This window comes from Scomber japonicus, chromosome 19 (assembly GCF_027409825.1).
Source record: "Scomber japonicus isolate fScoJap1 chromosome 19, fScoJap1.pri, whole genome shotgun sequence".
Classification (NCBI taxonomy): Eukaryota; Metazoa; Chordata; class Actinopteri; order Scombriformes; family Scombridae; genus Scomber; species Scomber japonicus.
The window spans coordinates 14,491,704-14,510,757 of record NC_070596.1 but is presented as its reverse complement, the minus strand read 5'-3'; positions in this window follow the sequence as shown (position 1 = coordinate 14,510,757).

Below are 19,054 nucleotides of genomic sequence, written 5' to 3'. Positions count from 1 at the left end.
TGAATAAATGTATGGCTACAAATCCTTTTCATCAAAACCATTTGAACCACACAAGCAAAACATATAAATAAGAAGCCTACATTGTACAATTAATGGTAGAAAAATATTACGTCTGATTTATGTCCATGAAGAAAACGTGAAACATTTCTCGACTTATGCGAACCACCTTGTGCTTGACATAAATTGGAAACCCTGTGAGAAAGAAAACATTGGCTCAAATAACTCCAGGTGTTACACCTTCAAACTGTCATGCTCTGAAATACAGTGAAACAGCACACAGTGGCAGGTGCAAATACCAAAACATCATTAAACTGAGTCACATTGTAAAGAGCAGAGAGGTTAAAATCCTGACAAAAATGACTTGCATCAGAGCCATCCAAAGCATTACTAAAGATTTCCAATACAAATTTTTAATCAACATTCCCATTTTTCCACTGATTCATGGTCCATCCATGTTATTTCACCTGACACTGATTACTCTCCTTGCAGACAGATGGTTTTGCAGCAGTTGCGTTAAGGGATTTTACCCAACCGCAGCAACAAAAAATGAAAATATCATTTGTAGCTGAATCAACTTGGCCTGCGGCACTTGGGAGTCTTTTTCCATCTTTAAAAAAAGTGTTTCAGCGCTGTTTAAACCATTTGTCTCATGTAATGATATGTTAGCAGGTAGGCCATCAGTATTCAGAGACTTTCTTGGAGCATGGAGTGTATTTTCAGCTTACTTACTATTCAGATGAATTCATAATATTCTGTTTGCCATTTGCTAAACACCTGCATCAAGCACATTAACTTCCTTTATATATTGCCCGCACACATACACACACTTTAAAACTACAGCTATGCCCGTGCTAACATGACACTATAATGTTGGTCTCTGAGGTATTCCCTCCCAGCACCCGTCTGAGAATAATTACAATGATTCATTTAGTTTTATTATAGAACAGACATCTCTCTGTGTGTGTCTTGGCCCAGGGAGCCCTTAGTGTCTCTAAGTGACAGGTCTTTAATTACAAGCGCAAACAAACGACACCACGTACATGTGTTCTGGTTTACTGTAATGAGGGAGACACCAATATGAAAATAATGTTGTCATCACACAAAGGATTACCGAGAATGAGATATCATATTCGCTTTTTTTAAATCTTCTCTCCATCTCCGCGCCTCTTTCTCTCTGCCACGCTGTAAAAAGCAATCATCATTACTGTAAGTTCAGTAACTCAATCTGCTGATACTGTTTTGATCCATTGATGCCGCTGAGGCAATGAATCTACATGTACTTACGAGTAATGAATTAGATCTACAGTATCTGGCCCTTAGAGTCAGTTCTCATCAGGGCCTCACAGCAGTTTAAGCATGTGTTTCTGATCAGTTAACTTAATCACAGTTTATCTGGCTAAGGTTAATTTCTCGCTGGGAGAAAAAAAAACAAAAAAACACTTCAAATCAACTTTTCATCCAAGTCGTGCTCTCTGTCTCTGTCACCTGCTGGAGCTTTGCTTGTCAAATGTTCAGAGGAGAGAGAGGCTTGAATTACAAACCCAACTGTGTGTGTGTGAGCTACAGTCAGGTAACAGGCCAAAGGAGTCTGAGAGCAGTATGCACACATGCATCTAAGTCCTCTAAGTAGTGTTTTTGTGCATGAAGGCATGCATGTTTCTCTGTACGTGTGCTTAAGAGTGTGTTCTTCCTGCATGTGCGTGTACGTGTGTGTCAGTGTGTGACCAGAAACACCAGGCGGTGTGAGTAATGCCTTAGCCTTTGGATGTCTCTCATATGAAGCAACGTCAGAGCCTGTTAGTAAATGATTAATCAACAACGTTATTTGGGCTAATGCTGTCTGATAGCGTTTTTCCTGGAAGCTCTGGAATTCGTCTTCACAGCTGGACTTTTACAAGATCTCTCTGCTCTGCAAGGGAGTGACAAAGGAAGAAGTGAAAGAGGGAAGAGTGTTGCAACACTGTGGAGACTCTTCTTGGATAGTAAAAATAAGCAAATACACAATATTTTTATGTGTTGTGTATTTGCCTGAGGACGTTGTTTACTGTCAGCTCCTGAACTCTGCAGAACACTGGACGACTAACTTTGGCAATAATCAAATAATCTTTTCCCACAACTCACACAAAAAACAGTTTGTATGCAGCATCACAAGCACAAACATTTAGCAAATGATGACTTGTTATCTTATAATATATCTAAGTGATATATTTGGTTGCATTTAACCTCTCTTTCCTTCTCTCTCCATCTCTCTTAGATAACACCCTTGTCTTTATCTCTGAGAAAAAATGGTCTCATGACATCATTCCTTGTTACATATTTCACAGCCCACCCACTCTAGAATACTCCCCCTCCCTAACACACATCACTCTAAAAGGTTTAGTTCATTGCCTATATCACTAGCCATCACTGTTCTTGCTGTTCTTGCTCAGAGCACTTCTTACGTTTTAAGCAGTGCAGCACATAAAAAAATAAAAAAAGTAATCTGAGTCTGAGTTTAGGGGAAAAGTGTTTGTGCAGTAAAGCAACATATTACATTTTTTGGTTTTAAACTTATCCCCAAGTTTCCTCCATCCCAAGCTTTTTTTTTTTTTTTTGTCTCCGGCACCTCCCAACATCAAGAAGACTCCTGTTGATTTCACGCTAGTGGCTGGATATGCTAGATGTGCGGGACAGACGTATATAACATCAGACATACTGACAGATTTACCACTGCAAGGATCACTGCGTCTGCTGGGTTAACAGTGGAACAGATGAGCATGCTGGGGAACTTTTTCATTTTTAATTTCACAATTTCAGGAAATGCAGATTTCTGTTAAATTTCAGACACAAAAATATTAGTAAATGTATTATTTAGTTGTGTTTATGCATTTGTGTTTGTGTGAAAGAGAGAAAGAAAAAAAAACTGGGAGGAGAGCTGACAAAGATATACTGTACGCAAAAAACAGACACGCAGGTAACGAGAAACACAGAGAAAGAATGTGGTTCACCTTTTCCTACTGAGCTGACTGAGCTGGTATGACCTACTGCTGGAGGCCCCCACATGCTGAATTGACATTGGCTGTTAGATTTTTTCTTTTTCTTTAATTGGCTCCACTCAAAAAAAAAAAAACAGATAATATTTTTACATTGGATACACAAAGACAATTGACTACATGCAAGAACATTTTTCTTCTAAATCCCAAAAGTTCAAAGTCGAATTTAACAAACTTACTTAATCTGATAATGTGTGTGAGTTGTGAATTTGGTTATTAGCATAGTCAATATCCCTGGCAACCTGTTCTTCTGTTGGCAGCTTTCATTCATAAAAATGTTAGTAAGTTAGTAAGTTAGTAAGTTCTACAGTCAGAAATTAGCGGACAAATGAAGAGGATCCAAAGCAAGTAGCAAAATAATAATGCAGCACTGTACTGAGACAGAAATAAAGAGGGAATATACAGTCTGACATACTGTAGGGCTGTGACTGTATGGATGTTCCTCACTGTGGTGAAAACGCAACGTATTCTTTAACCAGCATAACACGTAGCCCCCATGTCTCACTGTATTACCATATATCACCTATTCACAAGCACTTTAGACTATGGTATATGACAGTTGAGGTTGACATTTTATTTTAGAAAATACAAGGTGCTATAAGGTATTGAGCTCAACCCTGCAGTAGGCATCACATGACCATTGTATTGCTGTTATTGTCAAAACTCTGACATGAAGTTAAATGGCAAGAAAGAAAGAAATGATTTCTAAAGCAAAGCGCTCGCTGACTAATATGAGATGCAATGTGACAGTCAGTAAATACCTTTTTGCTGGAAAAAGATGATGATGATGATGATGATGATAAACATCATATGAATTTTGTATTAAGTTTGTCTTACTTATATATTTTCATGATAGTCATTTCAGTATGATATTTAAACTAAATTTGTGAATTTCTTCAGTAGCTGAGAAAAAAAATCCCAGGAGGGAGAAAATCTATGAACTCACAATTTCTATGAAATCACTTATACGCCACTTACAGTAAGAACACATCTGTGTGAATGTGTGCTACTTGTCTATCCCACTCAGGTGTTAATGTGCAAATAACTGCACCACATTTTTACTATATTTCATGAGTTCTTTGAGACATCAGGTAGTGTGCACTAAGACTTAGATTCCACAATCTGCCTCGTTCAATTCTTTGTGTCGTTTTGCTGTTAAAGGGCACAAACACGACTCAGGTTAGATTGCTGCATATTTTGTGTGTGTGCATATGAAACTTTGCATGCACTAGAGGAGAAGTCCAGTATAATTTATTCCCAGCCAGCCTCTTGCATTGCTTCTGTCTTTCTGCTTGAACCTTCTTCAATGAATGCCCAATTTACCAATGTTACACTTGGGTTCACTACAAACCCTCTAGACATCCGCCTTAGGTGTGAATTTGTAAACAGCTATAATGTATTTATTCTTAATGTTAAAAATGCATCATGCTAATTAATTGAATCAGTAGCATGTAGGTCTATCATCTTGACAGGTGAAAGACTTCTGAATTTGAGAACTCGGTTTAAGACGTAGTTAAAGTGGGCTGTGATCCAGGTCCCTCCTGTTGAGTAAGCGGATGTCTTGTCTCGGTCCAGTGGGCCAGTCAATGTCAGGTTCAGGATTAAATCTGTAATCACAGATGATATAATGAGGTTTCAAACCAGCAACCCAGTGGGACAAAGTACTGTAACTTCCCACCAGTGAAAGGTTGATTAATCATTGAATCACATGTGTTTGTTTTAGTCTTTGCAGGGAATGGATGAAGGTTCCAATAATGTTATTTCTCAGGTTTCTTTATTGCCTTATAACGAATGCAGCACATGGGTAACGAATATTACCCATCAAAGTATATTAATTAATCTGTAAAATATTCAAAAGACTAGCAGTTAATAAAATTGGATTATATGGTCATCATATTTTTTATGTGTGTCATAAGAAACCAAATCCTCACATGTCTTGCAATGTTCAAAGCATCGATGGGGTACGAGTATGTTATGTGTGGTCTTTTTAGACAAGAAGATGGAGCTGTATTTTCAGTGAGGGGGACTTAGGTCATGGATCCTATAAATAAAGAAGAAGGTGAGGGGGTCAGACAGAAAAATTAAAAGACAGAGGTGGGTGGCTGGGTGGCGAGGTTATGAATACATTTTTATCTGTTTTCATCTATGTGTGTTACCTACATCACCTTGAGAGAAAAAAAGAAACCAGAAGCAAATGAAGTTAAAAAAGCAAACAGAGTAAAAGCAAAGCTGACCAACATGTAGGTAGAAAGAGAAATTATGTGTAGATGTAATACAAGAGTGTCCATACCTAATGTCTGCCAGTGCCAGACATGGACTATCTATAAGAGTCCATCCACACAAAGTCAATCTTACTGATTTGCTGATGGTTTTTTTTGGAGCCACTCATTTTGAAGACATATTTCACCACATTTAAACAATACATAAAATAAGATTAGTAGGCAGAGAGTTTGATGGACTTAAAGCTCAAACTATTTCTCTGTTGAATTTTCATTGTCAAGTAAAATTTTGAATTCATGAAACAAACATGTACATTCATACATGAACAAACACAAAGTGGTACACGTCCCTCCATTACATTCCTCACTTCACTTTTTAAGAAAACATCCACTAGAGACCGACTATACGTAGGTGCAAAAATGTGAGGTCAGAGTACAAGAACTCCTGTTGAGTCAGCTGAGCTGCTGGAAAGTGTCAGAAGACAAGTTATGAAGAGAGAGGAACCACTTCTGCAGAGTTTGTTGTTGAAAGAGGACCTGTCCACGACAGCAGCAGGTGGTTAATGTGTCTCTGATGACATAGTTTAATTTGCCTGCTCAGCTGTCTTCGTCTGTCAGTCCACATGGCTGACAAAAGACACTATGCTGACTTGTTGGTCTACCCATGATATGCCTTACTTATACCAGATGCTTGACAGATCACATCAAAGATACACTTCTTGATGAGTCCAGTCTCTGTTGTTTTATTGTTATCCTGCCACATCTTAACAGAATGTGCTCAGCTGGTGTAAAAGACTAAAGCAATAGTAGAGCATTATTCATTTATCTGACTCAAAGGCTGCTTTTGTGAGGTCCAGAAAATACTGTGCAATACTCTAAGTCTGTCCTAGTTATTGTTATCAAAATCAAATGTCAGATTCAGTTATTAGATTGGCTGTTGATGCAAACATGTGAACTAAACGAGCCTGGATACAAAATGCCAGAAATGTATGATATTTCAGAATTACACTGCACAGATCATAACACCAAACAAATACCTCCAAATTATACTTAAATGAACCAGAAAGGAGCAGCCAAGAGTTACTGAAAACAGGCCGAAAGCTTCAAAGGCGATATATTGTTTGTATTTAATAATGAAATGTATATAAAATTCAGGTACCCATTATTGTCTGTAACTGCCCTGCTGTTTGAGAACAAACAACAAAGAAATAGAAAATTAACCTGAACCTGTGAAGATGAAAATGGATTATAAGGATATAAATGGAAAGTTATATAATAATGAATGTTGGCCATTAAGTATTTCTGTATTCAATATTGTTGCCTTTAAAATTTGTTACAGGTGGAATGTAATGTATTAGCTTTTTGATTAAACTGGACATGGTCCCTTGTTAAGAGTCCAGCGGTGTTGTGAGTTACCTAACTTTGATGATGTAACACACACACATACACACACACACGCACACACACACACACAAACCAGCTCTACCAACACTGTATTTTTCCTCTCTCCAAGCTGCCATGTTGCCTCATCCCTCAACATCTCAGACAAGATCAACAATGAAAACCACAATACAAACAATCGTGAAGTGACTAGTTTGTCGTGTTTGAAGGTCATGACCTGTATGACGGCGATTCTCGTTAATCCGTTTCTGTTTTATTAGTCATTAATCATCTCTTTAAGAAACATGTGGACTCAGTTGGCTCTGCATCCAAAACATCAAAGATCTTGTGTTGCTGCCTCCATATGAGGGAGTTGGCCTCAGCAGCCACTTTTTTTACACACTGTGAAAGGGTACTGCAGACTCAATGCGTGAGAGAGAGAGAGAGAGAGAGGGAGAGAGGGAGAGAGGGAGAGAGAGAGAGAGAGAGAGAGAGAGAGAGAGAGAGAGAGAGAGAGAGAGAGAGAGAGAGAGAGAGTGTCATTTATGTTTTGTTGCCTCCATATGAGGGTCTTGGCAAAGTTGACATGACACATGCTGCTAATGATGACAGAGGTCAATATGCCGGTTGTACTGGCCACCATATGAAAAAACCTTTTGAAATTCACACAGATATGTCAGAGCTCCAGATACTGTATGTCACTGTCATATCTGTGAGAGAATCTGTCTATAATCTGGACTAACAAGATCTCCATTTCCATATTGAACAGATGTACAAATAGTTGACAGCAAAGGTTTTGCAATTTAATTCCAACTGTCCGATCTAAAATGTGGATGAGCTGTAGCAAAAAACACATGTATGCGACAGGTTGCAAAACTATACAGTCACTGTTAAAAAGCAAATGCTGCCCAACTACTAACACTGGCATTAAAGATTGAACTGAATACACAGCTGATGCAGAATAATTGTATATGGTATTATATATTGAATGTGAGTATTGAATGTAGAAGACACAAAGCTGCTGTGTGAGGACCTGCCTGTCAGAAGTGAATGATTGCAAAGATTAGAAAATGTAAGATTCACACAGATGTCAGACATCCAAATACTGTACTTCACTGTCATATCTGTAAGAGAATGTGCCAATACTTTGACAGTTTGCAATTGCTCAGGAAAGATTAGCTTATATATATATTATTAAAGTGTGAATCCAAGTTGACCACAGCTGCTCCTCTCTGCAGTTACAGATGTTAGACCCACCTCTCAAGCCTGCAGAGGGTGAGTATTTGATACATGTGCACAAAAGAAAGATTATCCTACAAAGTGTTACTTTTAAATGATAGGGTTGGTGATACTCTGAGCCATAAAAGTGCAACTCTACAGAATAAAAAAATGTACTAGATATTATACTTCTTAGCAAGCTTTATTCAAATAGAAGTAAACAGTGTGTTTGTGGCTATTTTCAGCTGTGGGTGTGGTCATTTAGTAGAGACATATGGCAGCAGGATGGTATATGTAAGGCTGATTTAAGATAAACTACTGTGGCAGTGCAACATTATGGCTCACTAGTGTGTTTTTAATAGTTTTCAGACAACTGTGGAGATGTATGGCACAGAGGAGCAATGCTTGTTAGTGGAATCAGTTTATTGATGGTTTGGATCTTTTCACTGGATTTGTTGACAATTAGAAAAATATAGATTATTACCAGACTTGTTATTTAAGAGCGAAATCACAATTGATGTCTTGAGAATGTATTATAATTTCAGGCAATGTTTAAATGACCTTGACTAGTGAATGCTCCAATAACTATATCTGCAGAGCAGCAGTTCCCAACATATCTGACTCATATGACTCACTAAAACAATACAGTGTCTACACAGCTGGCTGAATATGTCTACCAGTTGTGACCAGTTCAACCAAAGAGTGATATACATACAATATACACTCACTGGTGACTTCAATAGGTACACCTGGACAATCTAAGTCATATAATTCTACTTTATTTTTATTATTGAGGTTATAGTGGGTGCTGGTGCTGTTTAGTTTAGTTTAGTTTATTTGGATCCCCATTAGCTGTTACTCAGGCAACAGCTACTCTTCCTGGGGTCCATATTAAAATAAATACAACCAATTACATTACAATTACAATATAACATAAATGCATACCTAAAAAGAATGACGCCCCCCCCCACCCTGTACTTGAGTGTATTATATTCAGTGTTGTTTCTAATATTTTGTCCACTCCATTAACATACATGAGGGGTTGTATTGGATTGCATTAGATTGCACATGTGTACCTACTGAAGTGGCTTGTGAGTGTATATGTAGCCTTTTAAATGCCTGAAGTGGGAACACCTTCCAATGAATTGCAACCAAAAAGCAAATATTAGATTCTGGAAAATTAGAAGTATTTTTTGTGTATAAGAAATACATTTTTACTGCTTCTCTCTTTTAGTTGATCATCTTCAGACATTTCAGATTTATCCTGAGGGAGTCCCTGTCCCCGTGCTGAGACCCGCTGAGATCGAGTATAGCAGGATTCACCTTCAGTCAGGGAGAGACTACCGCTGTGGGCATCAGTGAGTCAAGACATCAGCAGGTAGACGAGGGGAAGCCCAGCCTTACTATCCTCATTACCGGCATCAGACCGTTGGGATGATGAAGCATGATGATTCCTTTTATGTGAGATCTGCGTCTCATGTCTAATGGCCCTGTCATTACTGGAGAGTGTAAACAGGAGAAAACACTACATACAGACATGGGATTAGTCCTGGGGTAAGTGTTTGTTGTGGTTTGTGGAAACCGCAGGTTCATGTGTGTGTGTTTATTGTGCGTCTGTGCCACCTCTGGTAGCAGTGCTTCTTTTTCTTCTTCTTATGGTGTGAGTGCGTTTGTTGTCGTGAGCCCCGGTGTGGAATCAAAGCCAGTCAGAGCACGTGGTTGCAGGTGTTCAAGCTGATCTTGTAAAAACGTGAAACACAGTTATTACAGACAAATGATAACTTGTATCATCATTCAACCATCACAGACACATTTAAGACTGAGGGGAGACTGCAGTGTTGATGTGAATGTCAAAATACACTTTTCTACAATGGAAAGAGAAATTATTTTGATTGTAGAGATTATTGTAGATGTAGTCACACTTTGCACAATGTACTATGTGAGCATAGTGGGACTTTTTACCAACTTTTTCTGGGGCTTTAGTACAACAGCTACAAAGATCTGTGACGGCAAAGTTTATAATGGTCACACAGTGGAATTGAGAGAGTAAGCATAGGATTTAGGGTTGATTTACTGTACGATACAATATTTTAAGATAATCAGTGGACTAATTGCCACTTTTGAAAAGTTTGTAGCTTTCTCATTGAGGACCATGACAGCCTCAATTCACAACAATTACAATATATTCCAACCACAGGAAGAAAAAAATGAATCAAAACATCTATAGAAACCTAATCCATTCCTACAACATAATCTACTTTTCTTCAGTGTTTCATTATGTACTCAATTGAGTAATTTGCATCTCCCATCTTGATGTGAGCTGAAAAAAATCTCCCCATCTGCCTGCATAAGACATTAGGTAATGTAAGTAGTTCGAGATAACGCATATGAACATGTCTAGAAAAAACAACTTCAGGCTTTGAGTTGTCTCTGCATCTAATCTACTCTAAGCATAAAGAAACCTGTAAAACAATCTTTCTTGACTGATCTTTAAAGTGGAGTGTCATTACTGCAACAAGCGCTGGACAAGTTGAAGTGCTTCAAAAGCTCAACCGTTTTTTTACATTTTTTTTTATTGTGTCACCCGCTAACGCAAGTCTTCATCCTCTCTGTATGAACTCCTTTTTGCTTTGGTTTGTTCGCGTGTCTAGACAGAGTGCATTTCGTAGAGCTTTGAGTTCGCTCCTCTATTGTACCTGTGTACCTGGGGACGGTTGGGTGGCTTCACCACATCACAGCCCTTTGTGTGCCTGGGTTTATTCTCTCATCAGAGACCATACGTAATTGCCTTTCAACTCCTGACGCCCTCTCTTCTCCTCACTAATGTCTCGGGCGGTGGAGATGTTGGGGGAAGGTCCCTAAAAGCTTTGCATGTACATGTATGTGGAGGATGCAGCTACAGGTATGCTGATCACCTGCAAAATGAGCGTGTGCAGAGAGGTCGGGAACGGGGTGGGAGGGGGATTATTGGCCCATTTAAACTTGACACCTGAAATCCAACCTCAGTACATAGAACAGGATAGGTGTCTAATTGCAACTACGGCCAAAGTAATGGACCAGAGTGGTGGGGGGGTGGGCTGGTGTGTGTGTTTATCTATGTTTGTGTGTGGTTGGGCCTATTGTGAGGTTACAAAATCCTCTGTAACTTTAGGAAGGAGCTGAACGTCCTATGTCTCACTCTTTCCTCTGACCTCTCACCCTCGTCTGACCCGGTACAAGCTATGTGTGTACATGATTGTGCCCACGTGTTTGTTTATGCGTCAGTAAGTGTGTAAGGCTGTAGGTGCATGCGTCTGTGGCAGCGTCAAGGTCAAAAGAGCACCAAAAGCTATCTTTACAAGGTGCCGCACTGTGTTGTCTAAAGCAGGACAGTCTTCGTGCCTGAAAGGTCTGGGAGCATTTTGGCCAAATAAGCCTGGAGTTTCTACTCTCTCACACACACACACACACACACACACACACACACGCACACACACACACACACACACACACACACACACACACACACACACACACACACACACACACACACACACCTGGCCTCCATTTTAGTTCCTGCCTGACGCAATCCTGCACGTCATGGCAGTCGCTCCATAGATGTGTCCCTTACAGAGGATTCCTCCAGAAAACGTTTGGTATTGTGAAGCATGGCGGCACAGATCAAACCTGAATAAACACATATTGTAGTACTGAATGTCCTTCTTCCCTTAAGCTTTAAAGAGGACATATGCACATTTCCAGGTCTATATTTTTATTCTGGGGCTGTACTGGTATATTTTGCATTATTTACAGTTCAAAAAACTCCTTATTGATTATTTATTATTTACAGGCCCTTTATGCAGCCCTTCAGTTCAGTCTCTATCTCAAACAGTTAAAGCGAAACATTAGTGGTCAGATTTTGCTTCTTTTTTCTCATTCTTTACTCAAAATATAAACTTCTCAAATATATCGGTACATGTTCAAGCCTGAGCTCAGTCCAAAATATGTGAACGGACAATGAACAAATGAATAACATGTGAAATAGCCTTTCTGACACACACAGCAGAAAAGGCAACAGAACAGACAGCAGTTTGTGGGAATGCATGAATGATCTGATGTCAGTTCGATGGGGAACTAGAGGTAACTTTAACAGAGCGGTCAGAGCAGGATGAGAGTATTTTTACATACATTCATCACAAGGTTTGAAACTTGTTTAACATGTTTAACATCAACATTTAACATCATAACAGCAGAAAAATGACAAAAAGCATGATATGTCACCTATAAAAGTGAAAGAAAGTGTAGATCGAGAGGAAGAACAAAAGATATCCTATCTAGAATATACTATCTAGGAATTAGTTTCTAAAAAGTGAATTAATTCTGTAAGAAAGTTGTAACTATGACAATAATTTATTAAAGTTAAAAGGTGTTAACTACCTATTTCAACAACAGGCTTATACTATTACATTTAACACATGCAGATTTGGTATAATGTCAAAAGCAGCCAAAACAAGAGTTACACTTCACAGACACCTCTCCTCTGTTTGCCTGCACGTCTGCCTCGCTCTTGTTCCGCCTTCTAATGAACCAGCCTATGATTGGTTCTGGCACTCATCCCACCTTTAATGATGACCACTGATTGGTCACAGGCTTGTTCTGCTTTGAACTTACCGCCTGGTGAAATAAACAAGAACACCATGAGAATCATCAGTCATCAAAGACAATTATCTCTCTTTCCGTGTCTTTCTGTTTCTCTCTCCGTCTCTCCCAAAACCCCACCACCCCCGCCCCCCACCCCTTCTCACCCATCTTGTATACCACTTTCTTCTTGTCTCTCTTTAACTACATACATGTCTGGACTGTGACAGATGGGCCAGTTTATGCTGAATGTCAAACTTCATTATGGTCACATTAAAGGTGCTCGCTTTAAGCAGGAGACTATAAATAGATTGAAGAATACAGTACTTACAATATCCTTCAGGTCTTTACAACAAGGACATCATGGCAGTTACATTACAAATATTACATACAGCACTAGTCAAAAGTTTGGACTAGAACTACACATAAAGGCTCTATGCCCAAAAGTGCCACAGAATCTAGAACATATTATTTAGTAAAAATTTTGCTTTTGAAAAGTTACTCTGATTTTATGTGTTGTACCTAAATTGTGTATATTTGTGTGCTCAACCTTTCCTCCCCGCCTTTATTTTTTTCGGAGAGATAGATGGAAGGAGCTGCTGTATGATCATTAATTTATTTATTTGCTCGCTTTCTCTGAACCCAGAACTAATCCACCTGTTGCATTATTCACCCGGAACCAACACTCCCAGTCCCTGCATCAATATTTCAGTGAAGACCATGCACCTCCACTCTGCTCTGTACTAACTGTATTATCCCATAGATGTGGATGTTGGTAAAACATCCAACATCGTAGATGATGAGAGACTAACAGAATACTAAGAGAGGATGGGGATGATAACAAATAATGTTATAATATATAAATAATGTACAATATTGCACCATACTGTACATTATAAAAAGGTGATTCATGAATTCCCTCAAAGGGTTCATTGATTTGTCTTGACTTTGCCTGTGTATCAATATTTCTTCATTCTTCCAAAAATGAATAGATCTAGTAAAATTATTCATATCTACATCTTTTTTCAGTTTGTGTTAGGTGAAAGCAGCTCTCTGGGTCACTGAGTTCTTTTCATCGACACTAAGACGGCTGCCAGTAAGTTAACATCCAGCCAAGTGATGGAAATGAACATCACTTTGCTTCACAAAAAGGGCCAAATATTAATTTGTAACTGAGGCAAATGTATCGTTAGAATTAAGATTCCACTGGCTATAATGTTCCTGCTTGGGCCACTCAGTTATCAAACATTTTCAAAATGTAAACTAAAACCATGAGACCGGCACCATCTGAAATGGGGAATAACAGTTTGCGATTTATGCCAGTAGTTGACAAATTAAGTATGAAACTGGCTGCAGACGGATCCGATTTTTGTGAAGTCAGATTTAAGAGTTGAGCCTGGTCCAATCTAGAGTGCTCTCACTGCTTTAAACATTAGCGTTTCTGCAATCATACCACAAAAGGGTTTGCCATAAAAACCAGGTGAGGCCGACTGCATCTATTTAAATTCAAAGATTGGATCCTGCCTTGTTGGCACCGCGTTTCCACTGACAGTGATTCCTCACTGTAAACCACATCAAGCACTAACGATGATGTTAGTTTATACTGACCCAACCGAGCCATCACACAAAAGAAGCAACAAATACTTCCGATCGAGGAGGTCCACAGCCATTAATAAAATCAACACCTGCCGCGCACACTTCCTATGTGCTCTGTGAAGTTTATGTTTCTGAGTGTTGTTTGTTTGACTGTGTGGCTCATTATGGCATCAGTGCAGTTGGTGTATAGATATATCTGTAAGGCAGATGTCAGTGGGTTATGTCTGTTTCACAGATGCTAGGTTTGGTGTCTGAAAACCAAAATATGGCAGCACTTTCCTTCAAATGTATAATTAGCTCTGTTATGACTTCATATTGAGTCATAATTTTCAATGAGGCACTTAGAAATAAACTATTCCTTCTCTCTGTCTATTTCATAGGAAAGTTGTGGATGAAGAAGAACAGCAGCCCCGCACCAGACTGCTCTGTGTGGTTTGTTTCCATTGGAGATGACCCTTTAGCCCTTCGACCTTCATTCATGCTGAATGATCACATAGAGTCAATTTCGAGAAATCCCCTATGAAAGACTGGATGTGATACCTTCATCCAGTAATCATCTGGATCAGACCTGAAAGTCAGTAATGCTCACCTCACAAAAACACTCATATGTGACTCATGTGATGTTGCATAATTAAATTTCTAAATGACAAAACATTCCTGTCAGAGATGAAAACCAGATCGACAGGAGTCTAATATGTGTTGATAGCAACTTTAACTGAAAAGCATTATTACTCGAAGCCTTTATGTGCTGTTTGTAGCTTTTGTTCATGATAATAAACCAGCTCTTTTGGAAAATGAGCATGCAGAGACCATCGGAAATACTGCGGTGCGGATCATAAAACACCCTTCAACCAAAGCATCGGTCTTATGTGACAGTCTCTGAACATCTTTGTTTACATGATTTGAAGGTCGTTTCTCTTCACGCAGGATTCTGGCGTACCCTCAGAGGCGGCCAGAGAAAGAGGCGTTTACTTACATTTCTCTTATTGCGGTAGTTAACACACTGATCCATGTTTGTTTCCATCTCAAGTGCATGTAATACATTCCGATGCAATGAAAAAATAATAAGCTCAGCCAGGAGAAGAGTAAACCAGCACTTTATATAAGGACTCAGATTAATTTTAAATCATGACTAGATCTTTCATGCTTGGAATGGAAAAGCTGCTTCAGAGCAGATTGTAATCAGAGCACTCTGGATTATTAAGATTGTCACTGATGCTTTACATTCGCCCAGAATTATCCATTCAGCAGCTTGACCGTAACTGTAGTCTATCTGTAAGTTAGCTTAGAATGAGACCTCCTTTTTGTCTATAAGTGCTTTAATGTGTCTGTAATTTAACTTAACTGCCAGAGCCATTTCTGGAGAGCCGGTTTGAAGACTGTAATGCGTTCAAAGCCACCAGCTCGACCGCAATGAAACAATTAGAATCACTGAGCCGAACTGCAGGTCCCTAATGGCGTTCTCCTTCTAGGCATGAGCAATCAAGACTTATCCAAGGCATGACCAACGGAGCCAGAGGAGACCCATGTCAACTCATCTAGGCTGGAATCTGTGTCGCTCTTTCGGGAATAAATAAAATCATAGCCGTTCGCATTGGGTGCTGACCCCCCGATCAGCACATTCATCCCGCGGGACTTTGAAGTTGGGCCTCAGATTGCGACAGCAGGTTAAGCCAAAACCACAAGACAGTGAGACTGACTCATTACTTTCCTTCGAGGGGGAAAAAAACATTTAGAGAAATGTGCCCACATCTAAAAAAAAGTATACATTCATCATTAGAGAGGCATTACTTTTGCATTACGACCTAAATGTACAAGACTTACAGCTGTAATGATGTATTTTTAGCCACATCAGTCACATTCTTCTTATATTTTTTTTTACAATTTCGAGTCATGTCATCATATCATGCTGTGTAATATTGTTAAACTATTTTTTTAGTTGCTGCATCATCAATTGAATCACGTGTTATTTATTGTAAAGCAAACATCATTTGAATGACAATCCTTTCCAGAGAGGGAAGCCCCTTCAGCTAAGTAGTTCAGAGAAAAGAAGGAAAAAAAAAGTTGACTATGTGGTGCTTCGCTGCATCCAACAAATTGTTTTCTGGTGTGACTAAACATTTTTTTCCCCTCATGGACGACCGACTTCCAACATCTGAGTCTTGTTAGGACTGTTACGCAGAACAACAAGACTGCAGGGCGAGGCAATGAAGAGATCAGTCAGTAATTGATCAGTAACTGATAATTAGTTCAAAGACGATTCGTGTTTACTAGTACAACACAATGATTAAACAGTTTCATCATTCCAATGCGTTAAAAGGAGAGTCAGGGACATACTTTGAGTGTTTGTTTGTGTGCTTGTGTGTGTGTGTGTGTGTGTGTGTGTGTGTATGTGTTGTCATTCTACACCCAAAATTCAAGCCACTGACCAGATGTTTTTTCTCTTTCTCCTCCTCACTCTATCTCTTGATATTTTCCTGTCTCTTCTTCTCACTCCTGTGTTCTTTCCCTGAGAGTTTTATTGCTTCACAAAGGCCAATTTTTTTCATTTATTTAGTCATTGTTTTGCCTTAACAAACAGCTGCCATGTTATGCTCAATGTCTGGGCTCCTGTAGCCTGTAGAAAACTTTATATATTCAAGACTTATACACAGACTATGAATGAAAAGATCATATTTTTCCATTTCTTTGCAACAGTTCTATATTTGGCATGCATTACCAAGAGCACTACTGGAGGTTTTCTTCTAGATTGATGGATTCAACAATCATGTTGGTACATGTACTGCACACGCTGCCACACAGGAGCTCCTTACACCAGACTCAATACAAACAAAAAGTCTTCACACACAACATCTTGACATTAAGGAGGGTTTGCGACGTTTAAGGTGAGGGTCTTCAATTACATGCATAATGTTGAGGATCCGCATCGTAAAGTGCTGTCCGTGGTGCTGAATTTGATCAGCAGGTGTTGACATGTTAATGGCCCTCTGATACTTGAATATATGATCATATTGTGTGTAAAGTGTAAATCATTGGCAACTATTTTGATTATGGATTAATGGTTGTATGTCTTTTTTTCTGTAGTTGTCTCTCAATTGTAAAGATGAATATCGTTGTTGGTTAGACAATAACTTGGGCTTTAGGAAACTGTGCCAGAAATTTGTTTCCCATTTTTTGAGAAGTACTGAGACTAACTAATACAGGTTACTTGTGGTTCTGTTTGTAAACCCTAGAAATATTTGGTGCTGAAAAAATTAAACACTTGCACTCACACACAGTATTTTTCCTTCTTGAGCCAAGTGCCAATTACATAAAAAAGGTTAAAAAAAATAAATAAAAAAATCATGACTCACTAAAGATCATTGCACATCCTGTGAAATTCTGCACAGTAGTTGGTCTTTTACCAATACCCCCCATCAAATCAATCCTTGACATCTGCAAAGTCAGGCCCTCAGTGGGAAATAGAAAGCTGTAAAGTTGACATAACTGACAGATTGTTGGCAGCACCTGACATCTGGAGTTAACCGCCTTAGTGAGACATACTGGATGACTAAGTGTACAGGTCTGTCTTTTTTTGCATGGTTATTGCTATGCTGTTGGTGAATCCCCAAAAATAATAGTTTTAAAAAGAAAAATACAGAGGTATTAATGTATGATGGATTGACAGTGGTGGGCAAAATGGAGGAAGGAATACATTGGACTATGATAACTCCAATCTGTCTGCTGCATACCTTGGATAAAAGTCAGTAGATCCAGCAATAACAGAGAAACTGAGGAGAGGAGAGGAGAGGAGAGGAGAGGAGAGGAGAGGAGAGGAGAAGAGAAGAGAAGAGAAGAGAAGAGAAGAGAAGAGAAGAGAAGAGAAGAGAAGAGAAGAGAAGAGAAGAGAAGAGAAGAGAAGAGAAGAGAAGAGAAGAGAAGAGAAGAGAAGAGAAGAGAAGAGAAGAGAAGAGAAGAGAAGAGAAGAGAAGAGAAGAGAAGAGAAGAGGATGCAGAGGCGGAGATATGGCTATTGTCTGACAATGTGAAAAGGAAATTAAACAATGTTGAAACCAGACAGTAGGCCTAGATTCTTGAAAGGTGAAACGCAGCAACACACGTAAGGTACAACTTATTTCATCCAAATACAGGGAGATGTTTATCTAAAGGTTAAGCTCCAAATGATACAGGTAAAAAAAGTGATTAGATCGTATCTCTCAAAACAGCTCAGGGGAACTTCACTCGGCTAAAAACGTCTTCAAAAAAGAAAAAGAAAGAACTCTTGGGAAAGGTCATCATGTGTCTTCAATGGCTGAGTTAACAGGGTTTTGTTTAAACAGAGAAGAACACCTACAGTAATGGAGAAAACTATTGCTCTACTACTGGTGGAGTGTTTCATTTTCATACATTCTAATAATCGTTAAAACACAAGAATTTCGTCACTCACAGACATTTACATTAAATCAACATAACCAAAAATGAAGGAGGAGATATACATGAATATGATTGGAAGTTACAGGTCAGCTGGCAGCCAAACAGCTGATGTGTGAGCCACTGATTGTGAAGCATGATCAGCTAATACAAGCATGACGTAGTAGAATTTATTAAACACACCTTAAAAAGTGGACTGTGTATTAAACTGCTTTTGTTCATATAGTTCATGAATTTTACATTTTTAAATTGAACATTTGACAACTTTGATTTCTTCTGTTGAATAAAAACGTCTTTGTAAAAAAACATTTCTTAAACTAAGTTATAAGAAAGAAGTATAATTATGGTATCTATATTCTCGTATTGTGTCTGTACTTGTATTGAAAGATTTATAATGATAACCAGCTTCAATCAAAAGGACAAGAATATAAGAGAAATGATCCAACAGTTGTGGAAAAGGAAGGAGAGATATGAAGGAAAGGTTTTCTTTCCTTCTTTTGGACCTGCTCTGCTCAACTGGTGGGGTTTGGTCTGGGAAGGGGAGGAGACAGAGAAACGGGGGGGGGAGAGGGAGAGGGAGGG